The sequence below is a fragment of the Uloborus diversus genome, chromosome 8 (assembly GCF_026930045.1).
Source record: "Uloborus diversus isolate 005 chromosome 8, Udiv.v.3.1, whole genome shotgun sequence".
Classification (NCBI taxonomy): Eukaryota; Metazoa; Arthropoda; class Arachnida; order Araneae; family Uloboridae; genus Uloborus; species Uloborus diversus.
In genome coordinates this window covers 36,784,190-36,801,752 of record NC_072738.1, presented here as the reverse complement: position 1 = coordinate 36,801,752, position 17,563 = coordinate 36,784,190, and the positions used below count along the sequence as shown (strand labels likewise).

General features: G+C 35.2%; 1 protein-coding gene across 4 annotated transcripts in view; it reads left to right on the top strand.

Annotated features, from left to right (window-relative positions):
- Positions 1–17,563, top strand: part of LOC129227718 (adenylate cyclase type 3-like) — a 327,000-nt gene that overhangs the window by 202,582 nt on the left and 106,855 nt on the right. The gene's annotated exons all lie outside the window — the stretch shown is intronic.

Sequence of the window (17,563 nt, the reverse complement as noted above, 5' to 3'; positions counted from 1 at the left end):
GGAAACAACCCAATTATGGAGTGGTTTGTGATATCTAACTTCCTTAGCCAATCACTGTTCTTTTCTCTAAACCAATCCAATTTTTGTAACTCTCAGCAGAATCTGATATTTTTACAGTTGGATCAAGTTATTATTGTGTATTGTTCTGTCGAAGGAAGACCGTTTCTTTCGCGATCAAATTGCAATTACTGCTGCTTGAATATTATGCAAATATTTGAGTTTTATTTCTTGTATTAAATTAAGCACTTAATTATCTTTGAAATTATGCACATGCATTTGCATTTTATGACACGCAACATTTCTAGAAGCGTACAAAGTTTTAAATGTCCAAACGTGTCAAACATTTTTACTTCCTTTTACAAAAAAGGAAGTATTGTATTCGCGAAAAAAATTTCATTCCAAAATCAGCCTTAATTTCCATTTTTCTCACCCCCGAATGAATGTTGAGTTTTTTTTTTTTTTTCGACAAAACCACACGTGGATATATACCTAGCAACCTACAGACACCCCGAAATCTCCATTTTGATGACCCCCGAGTTGATTACAACGAATTTTCTCGTGACGTCCGTATGTACGTATGTATGTGCGTATGTGTGTATGTATCTCGAATAACTCAAAAACGGTATGTCTTAGAAAGTTGAAATTTGGTACGTAGACTCCTAGTAAAGTCTAGTTGTGCACCTTCCCTTTTGTTTGCATTCGGATGTTCCTAAGGGGGTCTTTTGCCCCTTTTTGGGGGAAGTCATCGTTAATTTCGATGTAAACTCAAGTGGTCTTATAATTTGTCGGACACTTGGCGATATATCGCCAGTCTTTTGATAGCCAAGTTTTGTCGCCAACTTGGCAACAAATTTGGCGATTTTTTTTTCTTTTTTGTAAAATTTGGTGTCAATTTGGCCACTGTTGGTGATATTTAGAAAGTAAACAATTGAATCACATTAAAATTGCCAATGGGGAAATTACATTAAAGTGGAGTAAAATGAAGTCATGTGATGCACACATCAGCTCGTTACCAACACTTTTAGGTCATCCTTTAATTATAACGACCCTACACATCCTTCACGAATAAATAGCAAAAAAACTGATATTTTTCGGCATAAAAAAATCCTTTTCCGCTTTCATTTTCTTCCTTCCTCAATGCCCTAATGTAATACAAACTGTGTCAGAGCTTGTTAAAAAATACTTCTCAAATCCAATTTGTTCATGGATCACTGAATGTAATTACATATTCTCGTTAAACCTTGATGATGCAGTGACGCTAGCACAGCGTGTATTTATTACTTTTATCTACTTTTTATACTTTCATATTTTAGTCTTTTAATGCAGACCAGAACAATGAATTGTTTTTTTGGAATAAAAAATTCCATATACCTAAACGCATTAGCGTTTTAAAAACTTCCTTTTCTCTTGAAAAGTGATCCATAAAAATGAATTTTATACCCAAAGACCCAACCGGCTTAAAAGAAGTTGGACTTTTATGTTGCAAAAGAAAACTAAGTTACGTAAGGATTTCTCTTTTACGTGGCTGTCTTCGTATAAACATAGTTTATTTATGTTATTGTCTTGGCGGTTCCTCGAAGAGATATTTTCTTCAACGTCGGAAGAAGTCATTTTATTTGAAGATAAGACAATATACTTTTTGGTAATAGAGTAAATAAGAATTGCATATAATGAAATATTGTCGTTTTATTCAGGGAAGGGAAACTTCTTATCGTCGGGTCACCATAACTTATTTTATTAGACGCGTTTCGCCATTTTTCAATATTTGGAAGACCAGCATTTGGATCATCTGCTTTTTAATAATAATATGCAGGGTGTTCGTTTTTATTCTTCAAGACCTCTATTTTCGCAGCCATTAGTTCTAGATGCATACTTCCAATTACAAAACTGTTCAAAGTGAGATGCAAATATAAGATATTGAAAGTTTAAAGCAAGTAAGAAATTATATGCTCCCCGCGGTTGCATTGCGTAACACTTGACAGGGATCCTAAGATTATCACTGGGATCTCCATAATTGCGTAATGGGGCTTTCCGCGATTGCCTACTGCGCAGATGCATGAGAGCGCCTGAGTTTATATGGCTATAGACGGTCGTGAAGGCATGACTGAAAAAAACCTCCTAGCGGGATAACTTTATGGCATATCTCTTGACCGCTATTCGGGAAAAGGGGCAAATTGGCTGCCCATCATGTCTATTGTGTCAGTGAGTAGAAAAATAAATTAGTTGTGTGTTGTGAATTGTGTGAGTGTAATTATCTCCTAAACAATAGGTTGATTTATGGAAAATGTGAAAAAGAAGTGGCGAAGATCCTCTTCAAAGCAAAAATAAAAATGAGTCGAAAAATACAAACTTTAACTTTTTATACGGGCCCTAAGTCCTCTAACTTATGTTTAGGAAAATAATCACCATTGAAGAGTATTACTAACACAAAAAACTGCTTATAGATGCTTTGCGATGACGTGTGTGTTTTTACTTAAATCTGTTGTTTTTAGACATAGAATTTAGACGGTATATTCATTAATATTTTGAGCAGCACTAAAGTATACCATTAGGTTTTCCATATTATTTATTATTTAATCATTTCAAGTAGGGATGAATTGTATTTTTCTAGAGATTTTTAGCTGTTTACGATCACACACAGCTAGTTCATAAATAATTTGGAAATTGTTTATTTTTCACTTTAACGGTCTATCATTAGTTATTTCATAGACTAACTAGGCAAAGCATAAAATTTTTCATCTTTTATAAACTAACTGACTTTTCTAGTTACTTTACGAAATACCTGTTATTCTATGAAATAACTGAATTATGAACTTTGAATTTTAAAGAATAGTTCAAGCAAAGGGGGATGCTATCAAAATGTCTTGTGGCTAAGTATAGTTTCTTCAGGATGGGAAAAGTCCTGAGACCATTAACCGTGGTTTTTCGAAGGAAAGTTTACATTACTAAGTTTGCTTTGAAGATCAATAATTTAAAACTGTTAGCATTAAGTTCACGCATATCCTGAACTCCTTGAAAATATTTCATATTTACAAGGATTTCAAATAAGTTTACTCATCGACTCTATGAACGTTGGTTTTTCAACGAAAAGTTTGCGTTATATACTTTATTTCAAAAGGCAAGAAGTTAAAAATATTATTTTTCATATCACCTCAATTTTATTCCTAGTCGGTGAACATTGGTTTTTCAAAGAAAAGTTCTCAATACAAACTTTGACTTGAAAATCAAAGAGATGAAGAAGTTATCTTTTTTATTGCGTCAGTTTTTATAAATTTCCTACAAGAAGAAAGTCCTCCTGGTTTAAATTCTTGGTATTTTCCCCCCTCATTTTTTTTTATTTTGATTTTCTTTTCTTTAATTCTATTGCATGGAAAGAAAAAATTTCACGTCCAATAAAAAGGAAATCCACATTTATTTCTGGAACAACCACGCTAGTTGAATTTCAATAGTAAATTATTTTTAATTTTTGAAACCTGCGAGAATGTGAAGATATAATCTATATTTTTAAAAAAGGGTCTGCGTTTTTGCATTGAAACGGGGGAGTTTTGTAACCCCAAACACGTGTCTGCAGGTTCGCTGCGAAGTTCGGGTGATTTAACGCTGTTATATTTTCCTCCAATAATCTGCATGTTCAGGGCCAACTTGTAATACAACGTCTCGTCTTATAAATGCTTGCATAAAATCTTCTAACATCATCTATAACCTGCAATTGTATGAATCAGTCATTTAAAAACGAATTTTGTTGATCAAATTTCGTTCTGGACTACTTGACTAAGATTGTTTTCACTGTCAGTACAGTATCGTGGCAGAAAAAGACGTTTTACAGAATGTTGCCATTTGCGTATTTTATTTTAATTATTACTCGAATTTCGTTGCTGTGCTGCTACAGTTACTGCAATAAAGAGCGAATAACTGAACTGCTTGGAACTGAGATTGTTTTCTCTCAGCGCAGTGTCATGGCAGAGAAAGTCGTTTTACAGAATATTGCCACTTGCGTATTTAATTTTAATTATTACTCGAATTTCGTTGCTGTGCTGCTACAGTCACTGTAGTAAAGAGCAAATAACTGCTTGACTGAGATACTGAGATTGTTTTCACTGTCAGTGCAATATCATGGCAGAGAAAGACGTTTTACAGAATATTGCCACTTGCGTATTTTAATTGTACTCGAATTTCGTTGCTGTGCTGCTACAGTCACTGTAGTAAAGAGCAAATAATTGAACTGCTTGACTGAGATTGTTTTCACTGTCAGTGCAGTATCATGACAGAGAAAGACGTTTTACAGAATATTGCCACTTGCGTAATTATTACTCGAATTTCGTTGCTGTGCTGCTACAGTTACTGTAGTAAAAAGCGACTAACCCGTCGGAGTCGGACTAATTTTGGGGTAAAGGAGTCGGAGTCAGAGTCGTTCGAAAAAATGCCGACTCCGACTCCGGTCTTTAATTTTCACCGACTCTCCTTGCATTTTTTTAAAAAATTGGCTACCAATTAATTTGATTACATGAATAAATACCTACTAATAAGGAAATAACTCATATTGACAACTATCAGCTGGCTTGATTGTTTATCGAACTTTCTGTAACAGCTACCTACGCCGCACCGTCTCCTAGTTTGCTTATTTTCTAACTTTATTTTACTGATAGCAACTGTCAGCAAACAGCTTTGTTGCCTAACATTTTCTAAATAATCACTTTAAATAAAAATAATAATATATTTTTTACCTCGGGATCTCTGTTATAAAATAATAAAAGGAATGTATGTATCGCTTGAGCAAGTCGGGAATCTTCTCAGGGTTCTTGGTAAATTCAAAAGAGTGTTGGCACGAAAGCGCAAATTCAAACGATCCGATAAAATATAAATGCTTTTTTGATTCTAAAAACTTTATCTAAGAAAACTTGGTTAACACTGAAAAGTACAAAATAAAATTAGTTCATAATTTATTGGTTACAACACTCAACAATAGTAGTTAATCCTAAAATCTCCATATTAAGGTTAATTCTAAAGCTGCCAATTTATTTTTTTTTTTTTGGCTTTACTGTTATAGTTTTTACAGTTTTTGTGTTCGAATAAACAAACTATCTTGTATATGAATCGTTCTCACAGCTGGCACAGTATTATGACAGAGGAAGATATTTTACGGAATACGGTGAAACCCCAATTTTACGTTTTTCAAGGGACTGGGTTAAAAAAAACATTTAATACGGAGAAGACGTAAAATATGGAAAGTACAAAGCAGCAAAATTGATGATGGGACCTGATGAAGAAAAATTAAATGCGGGGAAAACGTAGATTCGGGGAACGTAAAATCGGGGTTTCACTGTATTTCAATTTTCAGTATGAATTGAATTTAAAATGCCCTTTCCATTGATGTTGTTGTGTAAAACAAAATTACTGGACACATTTAATATTGCCATTGAGTATATCTGTTATAAAATGTGTTTGAAAACAAAGGTTTTGGAATTGCTATTCTCAAATATTTTCATTAAACATGCATCACATACCAAATTTGGTATTGGCTTTGATGCTGTCAATTTATTGAATAATGTTTATGGGCAGCAACGGTAAGTTTTAGATTAATTGCCTTACTCAGAGGAACTTTACGTTCAAGCAAGGAAAAACTACGTACGGATCTATTTGAGCTTTTCAAAACAAGTACTTAGTTTAGGTTCGAGTAAAGCCCATTTTGGGTACATTTCTTTCTTCGATGAAGTTTTGTTTTCGCTATCCCAATCGAACAAAAATCAAGGGAAAACTTGTTGGTGAAAGTTGGAGTGTTATCCTTGTTGATTAAACCATGGCCCACTAGATGGCGCTGACGCTTTACGGGCCTTGACAATTTATGACTCTTCTGTGTTAAACCGATGCAACTGTGATCTAATCTTGAAATTCTCGAAAAAAATGCGAAACTTCATATGTCGCCCATTTCGACCGCAAGAGGCGCTGGACACATCCTGTGTATCCACCAGTCAATGGCTACATTAATAGAAAACAGGAATTGCCTGTAGCGCCCTCTTTGTTGTTATAAGTCTCAGCTATTGTCACGGCCTATAAGATTTAAGTGCCGCCGTGATTAAACAAATGAAAATTGCAATTAAAAAACCGATTAGGTTTATCATAGCAATTTTTATTGGGAAACTGAAGAAGTCAATGTTAAATCCTACCACTCTTCATGCAGCCCCTAAATGTTTCTCTGCAAGAATGCATTCCAAAAAAAAGGAACATATTATTATACAGTTATTACGTTCCACGGAAATGCCGCTTAAATCGAAACCGCGTAAATTGAGACCTAATACACTGCTCAAAACAATTAGGGGAGCAATCAAAAATGTGAAGAAAACCGTGCGAGACAGCCACATATTGGCAAACAATGGATAGTACACACGTATCAATGCGCAATACAGAAAAAAAAGGTAAAAAAAATGGAATTACGCTTTAGTTCTTGGAAAATATGGAAAAAAAACATGAATAGATTATCTAGGGCAACAATTTGGCTATATGAAAACGATGAAAAAATATACTGTTTAGACATGATGCATAAGTTTTAATAGGGAGTATGGTCTCCTCGAACAGCTAAGACTGCTGCACACCTGTTTACTATGGGTGCGATGAGGTTTTTGATCTGACTGTGGAGAATACTGTTCCACTCCTCAAGAAGTGAAATCTCCAAGTCTCGAACAGTAACAGGCGGCCTTGGTCGCGCAGAATTCGTCCTCTGAGCATGTCCCAAAAATGCTCGACTGGATTCAGGTCAGGAGAGCACGCTGGCCAATCCATACACTGTATTGTTTCAGTTTGAAACATGTTCTCCACCAGATGATCTCTATGCGGTCGGGCAATATCATCCTGGAAAACAAAGGAATTTCCAATGGCTCCAGCGTAAGGGATGACATAACGTCACAGTATCTCGTCTGCATACCTTTGGACCGTCAAAGTGCCATTCCGAAAGATATGCAGGTCCGTACGTCCGCCTATGCTGATTCCACCCCATACCATCCAACCAACTCATCTGTATTGTGACCTTTCACGAATGAATGCCGGGTCATTTCGAGTGACCCCGTACCTCCATACCAGAACACGTCGGATGTCGCACTCCAGACTGATTTGGGACTCATCTGTAAATAACACTTGGCTCCAATCATGTTGCTCCCAATCTCGATGTTCAGCAGCCCATCTTCTTCGGTTCGCACGATGGCGTGGGGTCAACGGAATGCAGACCATTGACCTATGTGCATAGTGCCCTCCCTCATGAAGCCAATTACGTACTGCTTGGCTTGACATCCTTCGTCCTGTTGCCAAGAGCAACTGTCTTTGCAGCTGTGTAGCATTCTCTGTTCTGTTTGGACGGGCTGTTAACAGTATATACCGGTCATCAGTTGCTGTACTGGCTTGTGCCCGACCTTGCCCTCGTCGACGTCTAACATTTCCTGTCTCTTGGAATCGATTCTACAGCCTTGCAACAACACTTCTGGAGACTCCAACAGTGTCTGCGATACTACGTTATGTTTGCCCAGATTCCAGTTTGCCTATGACACGCCATGTCATGGATTCCGGTAAATCACATTGTTGAGACAACCTCAATTAACCTTGTCTAAGAAAAAATACTGCGTAATCAAATTCCACAGTTACGGCAATAAAACAGACTTTTCTACAACATCCCGATTTCTGCCCTTATCTCCTTTTTCTGGTTTTTGACGTCATGAACTATGATTTGCATATAAAGTTTTCTTCTTCCGTTTTCTGGTAGGATTTAAATTATGGATTATTCATTGTATGTTACTTATTAGTATGCATCTTTGCGTAATTTTGTTAAAACCATGTGCTCCCCTTATTGTTTTGAGCAGTGTACTAGTATTAAAAGAGGGGTTTTGTTCCGTTGATAACAAAATACTTCATTCTAGTGTGACTAATTGTGTAATAAGTTTAATGTGTACTTATATCGATTTTTATGCACAACATGCATAAAGAAAACATAAATTACTATCGTGTTCTCTTTATAAAGAGGAGCTGTCTAAGATAGTCTTTTGGCAGTCATTAAGAATTTTTCTCTGTAATTCTTTGCAGAGCATTAACGCATCCATGATCACCTGCGTCATTTCCATGATAGAATTTTCCTTCACTAACAAATCAGAAAGATCCTTTCTATTGTCTAGGAATGGCTCAAAATGTTCAAAGTGAACGTTTTTAGTTGTGGCATCGCCGACGTCGGTATCCTCGTTGGTTTTGGCCTCCTTTGTCACTCCTAAAAGCTCTTCTTCCAGTGAGTTCTGAACTGTGCGAGTTTAATAACTTTACTTCTGGAAAGAGCTCTGGGACCAATCGCATAAAATGTCTCCAGTGACCCAAGCTCGATTATTAGCACGCCTAAATGCAGTTGATTACGCGTAATCTGCAATCTTTTGGAGTTTGAATTTTGAACGAGGAGAAAGTTTTATCTGTTTACTTTGCTGCATCCGCGTAAAACCGAAACTCACTCGCGTGACATAAAATAAAGGTGTCAAATCTTAAACCGCGTATAATCGAAACCACGTAAAACGAAGGTATACTGTAATACAAAAATTACATATTTGACATTTTTACACGTTTGGAATTATGGAATTTTCCAAAACTCTGACGTGATGGTATAAAAATTCAGAGCGAATTTTTAATTCAACGCTTACAACTACAAAAGAAGTTTTATGTCCCTGAAAACACAACCGTCTCTGGTTTGTGTTATCAATTCGCAGAAAGCCATCTTTTCTGTCGAAGATAAATATTTCTCATGCGCCTGAAAAAGGTCTGCGCCATATCATACATCAACTCTAACTAAATTCTATCTTTCTAGTCTACGAACCGAAGCGGAAGTAAACTTTTTCGTGGAGTAATTATATGGGGAAATGAATTACCTTTCGAGTGAGATAATTGGATAACTGGCTGCTATTCGCAAAGAAATATGGCTACCGTAAATACCTCATTCGTTTTATTTACAAAGTGGAGCAGAGTGTATTTTCCTGCATGAAAAGAAAGTAATTTTCACATAAAAATGATGTATAAAAAATTTAAGGACAACATATTCATGTGAAAAGAGTTTTTCTTGGTCATGGTGCAGTTTGCACTTAATATTCATTTTCAGTTTTATTTGTTATTTATTTATTTATTTTTCAATCTCAACAGGATTTCGGTGAAAGATAAATTGATCTCCCTTTGCATTTCTAGTAGGTAATGAAGAGTTTCGATTTTATGATAAACATTTGAGTTGTAAGTTGTATCAAAAACATAGCATCAACATTAGATTTTGAGGAATCACCAAGTATAAACGATATTTACACATTCTTTCTAATATTTTTAACACAAGATATACAAGTGTCCCTCGTATAATACGGTTAATTCGTTCTGTGTAGTATCGAAACCGTGTTATACGAAACATTTAATTTACTTAAAATATACTGCCAGCTCAGTTATTCCATCCGAGGGCTGCAGTTTCGTGCTTTTTTGCGCTCATCAGCCCGGAATAGGAATCACATGAGCTGGAGGCGAAAAATCTCTTAAGGGAGCCAAGAGAGCCAAACAAACTGGTAGCTAATGCAGAATTAGCAAACCAGATGAGCGACCACAGCAATGGTGCGGTTCAACTCAAAGATTGTTGGCAAAGCTTAAGCAAAGTAACGCTTTGCATAGCATAACTTAGCATAATGAAGCATAACATAATAAAGCATAACATAGCATAATAAAGCATAACTTAGCTTTGCCATGAATCTTTGAGTTGAACCGCACCATTGCTGCAATCGCTCATCTGGTTTGCTAATTCTGCATTAGCTACCAGTTTGTTTGGCTCTCTTGGCTCCCTTAAGAGAATTTTCGCCTCCAGCTCATGTGATTCCTATTCCGTGCTGATGAGTGCTAAAAAGTACGAAACTGCAGTCCTCGGAGGGAATGACTGAGCTGGCGGTGTATTTTAAGTATTTCTGCCTTAGCCCTGGCTTTAGGGCGGTAACTTACTACAAAATTTAATTTACTTATTTTTAATACTAATTATTTATGTGCATGAGAAAAATCAGGTTAATGTGTATCGTGTTATATCGAAATCGTGTTCCGTGTTATATCGAAACCGTGTTATACGAGACTTAGAAATAATGCAAATCAAGGGACGTGTACCATGTTGTATCGAAACCAAACTTCATAAAAACATATTAAAATTAATATTTTAATATGTTTTTTGAAACTTGGTTTCGATACAACAATTTATATTTTTAGCAAAAATTAACAGAATGTATTAAACCAAAATAAAATTGCATCTTTTACAAATATAACATTCGTGATGTATCAAAACCATGAAGCATTAAATTCAATTTTCGTACGTGTAATATCGAAACCGTGTTATAATAATCGCCAATGTGGAACAGCGTAATATCGAAACTGTGTTGTGCAGGTACCGTGTTATACGAGGGACGCCTGTACAGGTTGTCCGAAAAGTCCTTGACAAATGTTTACAATTCGTAGAAAAACGCATAATGTCGCATGAATATGGGGTTGGCTCAGTCACTGCAATTTTTTCTCTTTTTTTTTCATTTATTGTACATTAACTTTATTGTACAAGCTTGTTTTTTTTATTTCTAATGAAAATAAAGGTTGATTTAAATTGCTGAGTACTTTTGGTAGAAAATACATCAAAAAGATAAAACTTGGAAAATATATATGATATTTTTTGACCATAGAGCTAAAACTCGATTATCGAAAGCAAACATTAACCGATACTGCTATTGATAGTTTGCTTGTATGATTGCATAGTGATTTAGTGTACTTCATCCTCATATATATAATAGCGAATGATCGAGTAACGCTGGCGTCATCAGCGATGAAACTCCCGCCACGGCATGATAATTTGATAATCTTTTTTGGTAATGTTTGACATGCAGGGAACCTCTTTATTTTGACAAGACTGAAGTGGATCGAGTCACTTTACTGTTTTACTGGTAAGACTGCCATTTTATGGGAATGAAGAGTCGAAAAAGTGTTTGAAAATTGACGCTATCCACTGGAGTTTAGGGTTAATCCACTGGAGTTGAGGTTACAATTTCAACTATCAAAATATCACCAAACAGGCAATAGTTTCGTTCAAATGTAGAAGAGTAGAAGCAATTCTTACCCGTCATACCTTGACGGGCGACTTTCTAGTTAACAAATAATGTGGAACCCTTTTCATATAATTTGAAGCATTTCTACTCTCCATTAACCAAGGAAGTAACGTCACAAGTTTCTTTGATATAAAAGCTAACGATTACTAAGCAAACAAAATAATGAAATCCTTTGAAGCCGGAAACGTGTCGCCTTAACTACCATTCCCATTTTGAAAGAAAAAAAATAGAAAATTTAAAATAGTTCCAGATCTCTGGTCAAATAAATCTAATTTAGAAATCACATTCCTGAAAACGGAGGTTTAATTTTAGCCTCGCTTCATTGCGCTCACCGCTTTAAGGAAGGGAGGGAAAAAAGTCTGGCAAGGGAAGCCTCTTTTGAAATATATTTACTCTGAGCGGCAATTAGAGTGTTAGGCAGGCAGCAGAGCTCTTGATTTTATTTGAAAATGTTTCATGCTTCCTGACTGTGCGCTCATTTTAAAACGAGGTCCTTTTTTTTTTTCAATTCTAGTAACGCATTTCATCGTTTGAAATAGATTTTGGGGGTGGCTATGGTATTAAGGTTTCATTTAGTGAGTGATCAATACAAAATTTAAAACTCAAGTATTTCAGTTATAGGGTAAAGACACCGGATACGGGGTATAACTTGTTTTGTCTCTTACAACTTACATAATCTTCTTTACTAATAATAAAGCTGAAAGTATGTGTCTGGATCTCTGTCTTTTACGAGCATAGCGCCTATACCGTTCGGTCAATTTTCACGAAACTTGGCACAAAGTTAGTTCGTAGCATAGGAGGAAGAACCTCGAAGCGATTTTTCGAAAATTCGATTTTGTTCTTTTTTCTATTCCTATTCTCAGAACATTTTATCGAGTAAATTATCACAGCATATGTAGAAAAGTAACTATCATAACATAAACGAGCAAATTATCACAGTATATGTAGAAAAGTAACTATCATAACATAAACGAGCAAATTATCATAACATGGACGAGTCATTATCATAACATGGACGAGCAAATTACCATAACGTGTACGAGCAAACTACAATAACAGGGGCGAGCAAATTAACATAGCAAAGTGGTGAGAAGTTCATCAACCATTATTTGTAAATATTCAGGCTAACCGAATGACCTTTTAATTTTCTACTACGGGCAAAGCCGTGCAGGTACCATTAGTTAATAATAAATAGGGTCTGGTGGGGGAAAGTGGTCAATGGGGTAAAGTGGTCATACATCAAATAAATGGCTGTAACATGGAAATAAATGCTCGAATAAGTATAATTTTTTTATTTTGGAGTAGGGAAGTTAGAAACTACATTTTCAATACAAAATTTTACAACTGCCAATATTTTATTCAGTAAAAAAAAATTATTTTGTGTGCATATGAAAAACTTAAAAATCTAAACAGCTCTTTTAACTTCTCAGGGAAATTTTGTTTAAGTGAATTTCGAACAAACTGACGGCACAGGAAGCTTCCTACATGTCTCAAGAACACTTACTCTTTAGCAGCTACCTGTATTTATTTTACATAATATTTTAGAGCAATTCAAGTAAGATGGGGTAAAGTGGTCATATAATTAGGCTTAACATAAATCGTTGCCCTACTGTCACTCAATCTTAACGTACAAAGCAGATATTAATTAAATATTCATTTCACTAAACATGTATTGTTTTTAGAGTAAATGGTGTGAAATAAAGTTTAATTTACGAACACATGCGTGTGATACTACTATATCTGTACGTAAACACGTATAATAGTATATAGATGCACATGTCCGAATAAATACATTGCTTTACGTAAATACGTATATGAGCGCGCCGACACGTGTATATACTTGTATATACGTATACTATATATTTGTATACTAAAGTATATACGGGCATGGAGAAGCATAAATGTAACTACATGCATACATGAGTCTGTATGTGGGTATACATGTCGGCCCGAGTATATACTCGTATATGCGTGTGTACACGAGTATGAACTTGTAAACACGAGTGTAAACACGTGCTTTTACCTGTATATAAACGATTATACACCTGTATTTAGAGTTACAAGTATACTAAAAAAGGGCATTTACATAATTGTACCAATAAATACCTACATGGGTGTCTACAAGAATATTTCTATATAGGTATATATTCGTCTATACACGTATATACTCGCTTATCTTTACAATTATTTTCTTTGCGCGTCTGTCTGTTTGTGCGTATCTAAACATATTTTCTATGCACTGGCAATGTCTTCCATGTCAATGCTATTACCGTAGGATGCAGGACGCCCAGATTAAGCCATTCCGTTCGGTTTCACCCCTCTAAACCTTAAGGGGACGGATATCCGGGTGAAGAAACTTGAAATTAATAATTGTCAAACGCAGTCGGTTTCGAGTCACCGCAGGGGACGAACGGGGTTGGCGAGTGAAACGAGCAGGGGCAGAGCTGCCTACTCTATAGCATTAATTTCTGAGCGCTTCTGTCTGTGGCTGTAACCCAATCTCCTCCGGACTGGCAACGTCTACCAGGGCAATACTGGTTCTGCTGGATGTAGGAGATTCAGGGGAAGCCATTTCGCCCTGTCTCACCCCTCTTATACTTAGGTAACCGGAAATAAGCGACCGGTTATTAAATCATCAAAAACATTAAAGGCATGAATTATCACCCGCCGCTGGTGGGGAACGGGATTGTCGAGCAGAACGAGCAGGGGGTGGAGCCTCATGAAATGCGTAACACGTAACAGGTAAATACTTGAACACCTACCTATATACTCGAGTATACACGCGCATAAAATCATCTGATATATCCATGAATATATAATCGTGAATACATACACTAGATGACACCTACATACAAGCATTTGATGACGTGCAGATACTAGTGTATACACCTAATTTACGTATATACAACTATATGTACATATATACGTCCATACTGGTGTATACAAATACATATACGCATTAGACATATAAACATATATTCATGCATACTCGTGTATACCTGTATATGTACGCATGTACACTTATATGTACGTGATACTCGTACATGTACGTGTATACTCGTATATGTACTTGTATACTCGTATATTATCGTGTATATACGTATATTCTCGAGAGATATACATTCATGCACATGATGTTCGTCTATACAGGTATATATACGTCAATACGCGTAAATACTCGTTTATACTCTACCAAACACATTTCCACATGACACACATATATTCGTGAAGACTCGTGTACGCACGTATATGCTCGGATATACACGTATATACTCGACTAGACATGTACAGAACTCGCATCTAATGCATAGATGCATATACTCATGTATATACTTGTATACTCATGTATGCACGTATGTACTCGTGTATACATGCATATACTCATGTTTATAAGTTTAATCATTATAAATAACCAAAATATATAAATAATATGGTTATTCATACTGGTTTTGCATCTTTTTTTAAGTATGACCATTTTACCCCACGCTATGACCACTTTCCCCCACCCCATGGGGTAAAGTGGTCATAAATACATAGGGAAAAGAAAGTGGTATAAAAGTACTTAAATAAATATTTTTCTTTTTAAAATTCAATGTATTGTGTTCTTCATTAACGTAATGTAAAATAACAACAAAAAAAGTTTAAATGTTTAAGGAATTTCCTTTATTTGTTATCCACTTAAGTTAAAAAACCTTGATTTTATGACCACTTTACCCCACCAGACCCTAATTGTTTTGACCGCAAAATTAAGGTCAAGAGTTTTGAAAAAGAATCATTTGAGTTCAAAAGCTTTAACTAAAAATTTTAGCTTTTGTTTTTTCTTTTTTCTGAATGGGGACAAAGTTTGTTTACACGTGATGGTTCTTATGATAACAAACCACAGAAATAACCCTAGAAACTAACTGCTTGCGTTTCATAATTGTTTGCACTTTAGACGGTTGTTTTTTTTTTTTTTTTTTTTTTTTTGTGGATTTATATGCACTGAAAATATGATTCCACAAAATATTCTGTGATTAAATATCGAAATTAAAAAATATAACATTATTTAATAAAATGCCTCACTTATAACATAAGCAACAAAATTTACGGTATCATTTTAGAAGTTTTAAACTGATTCGGAAAAAGAGATAATGAATAAATTAAAATATACAAATTCCATTTTATTTTCAAACATTTTGAGAGCGATTACTAGGTATAAAACACATAGCTTTTATTTATGACTTGGATATTAATAACTTTCCACTTATTTGCTTAATAATTTTCGAGCGAAAATATTAATCTCTCTCCCAGGAGAAATAATATGAATCATTTTTGAAAAGGCTCTTTTCCTTTAAATATCGTTCTATTGTAAGAGTTGAAATACTTTAATCTTTATCTAACAGAATGTTCTTTTTTACTGTAATTCTTTACAACCTAGACAGGGCGACATCGAATTTGCTCCACTCCCATTTGGGGAAGAAGGGAGGAGGGAATATAGTTTATTTAGATGCAAAATTATGTAAAGCGTGTTTGTTAAATAATAGTATATAATTTTAAAATATAATTTTAAACGAGCTGATGTGTGCATCACATGACTTCCTTTTACTCCAATTTAATGTCATTTCCCCATTATTCGCTATTTTAATGTGATTCAATATTTATTCTCTAAATATCACCAACAATGGCCAAATTGAAACCAAAAAAAAAAAACTCCGCCAAATTTGTCACCAAGTTGGCGACAAAACTTGGCGACCAAAAGACTGGCGATATATCGCCAAGTGTCCGACAAATTATAACGCCACTTGAGTTTACATCGAAATTAACAATGATTTCCCCCCAAAAAGGAGCAAAAGACCCCCTTAGGAACATCCGAAAGCAACCAAAAGGGGAGGTGCACAACTAGACCCCACTACGAGTCTATGTACCAAATTTCAACTTTCTAGGACATACCATTTTTGAGTTATGCGAGATACATACGCACATACGCACATACGCACATACACACATACGCACATACAGACGTCACGAGAAAAGTCGTTGTAATTACCTCGGTGATGGTCAAAATGGATATTTCGCGTGTCTATACATTCTTAGGCACTTTTCCGCATGTGGTCGAATCGAAAAAAAAACTCAACATTCATTTGGGGGTGAGCAAAATGGAAATTAAGGGCGATTTTTGAGTGAAAATTTTTTCGCGAATACAACACTTCCTTTTTTGTAAAAGGAAGTAAAAACAATGACAACAGGGTAGAATTGGAGTACCTTGCGCTTGGTGACTTATTTACCTTTTACTTTGGTGAAAACAGAAAAATATCGTTTAGGTAGCCGCCACGTTCGCTAATCCTTTTAGATTGTAATTGAACTTTAATTGTTTTCTTATTACACAATATATTTATTTGGCGAGTTGTTTTGTATTTAATGAAACTTTTCATATTATTTAACTTAGTTCGCGGATTATTTTGTATTTTGATGGAACTTTCAATAATGCTGTTTTTATTTATTTATTTTGTCAATTTTTGGGGGATTATATACTTTTTAGGCTTATTTTTTTTATTTAGTTAATCATTTTACATTTAATGGAGTTTTGAATGCAATTTGCTTGTTTTATTTTCAAGTGATCCAATATACAAAATGTGTGTTACCGCCAAATAAGTTAACCAACAATGACCACGCATTATTTTTTCCAAGTAGTTACAGAATGTCGCCAGCTAGAAAATACTTAGTTACCAAAATAGCGATAAATTCAATATATCGCCAATGTACCACTATTCTGCACTTCTAAGTTCAAACTGAAATAATAACTTTAACTTTGAACAAGGCTGAAAAATAAACTTAATGTAAACTTGCATGAAATTCGTGAGACATGTTTCGAGACAAACAAGAAATTCCTATTAAATGCAAGAAAACTTGCGAACCTTAGAACAGAAGTAAACCGGTATTTTACATAACGTGCTTCGAGGCTTCTTTATTATTATTATTATTAATGATGAGATTCCTTATTAACTCTGCAATGGCATTGCTGTTTGCTTTTGTGACGTAGATGACCACATTTATTAAACTAATGAGACGAGATATTAACTGTACCCTACATATCATCAAGTTTTCCTTCATTTTGTGTTTCTCTGTGCAATCGAGTGTTTCTTTTTGGTTTCTGCTGCTTTAAGTTGATGCACTAGCGCAGCCAGAAATAATTTCGGGAGGGTTTTTTTTAATCAAAAATACCTCTTGGAAGGGTTTTTTGATCAAAAATACCTCTTGGAAGGGTTTTTTGATCAAAAATACCTTCTGAAGGGGTTTTTCTTGACCAAAACAGACCTTTCATATGCATTAAACTACTGTATTAGACTTTGCATTTATGTTAAAACCAATGGCTCTGGGGGGTTGTTTTCACCCCCGAACGCCCCCCCCCCCCCCTTGCTGCATCACTGGGCTAATGAAATGATCAGTTTTCATTTGGTTGTGTTTGGATT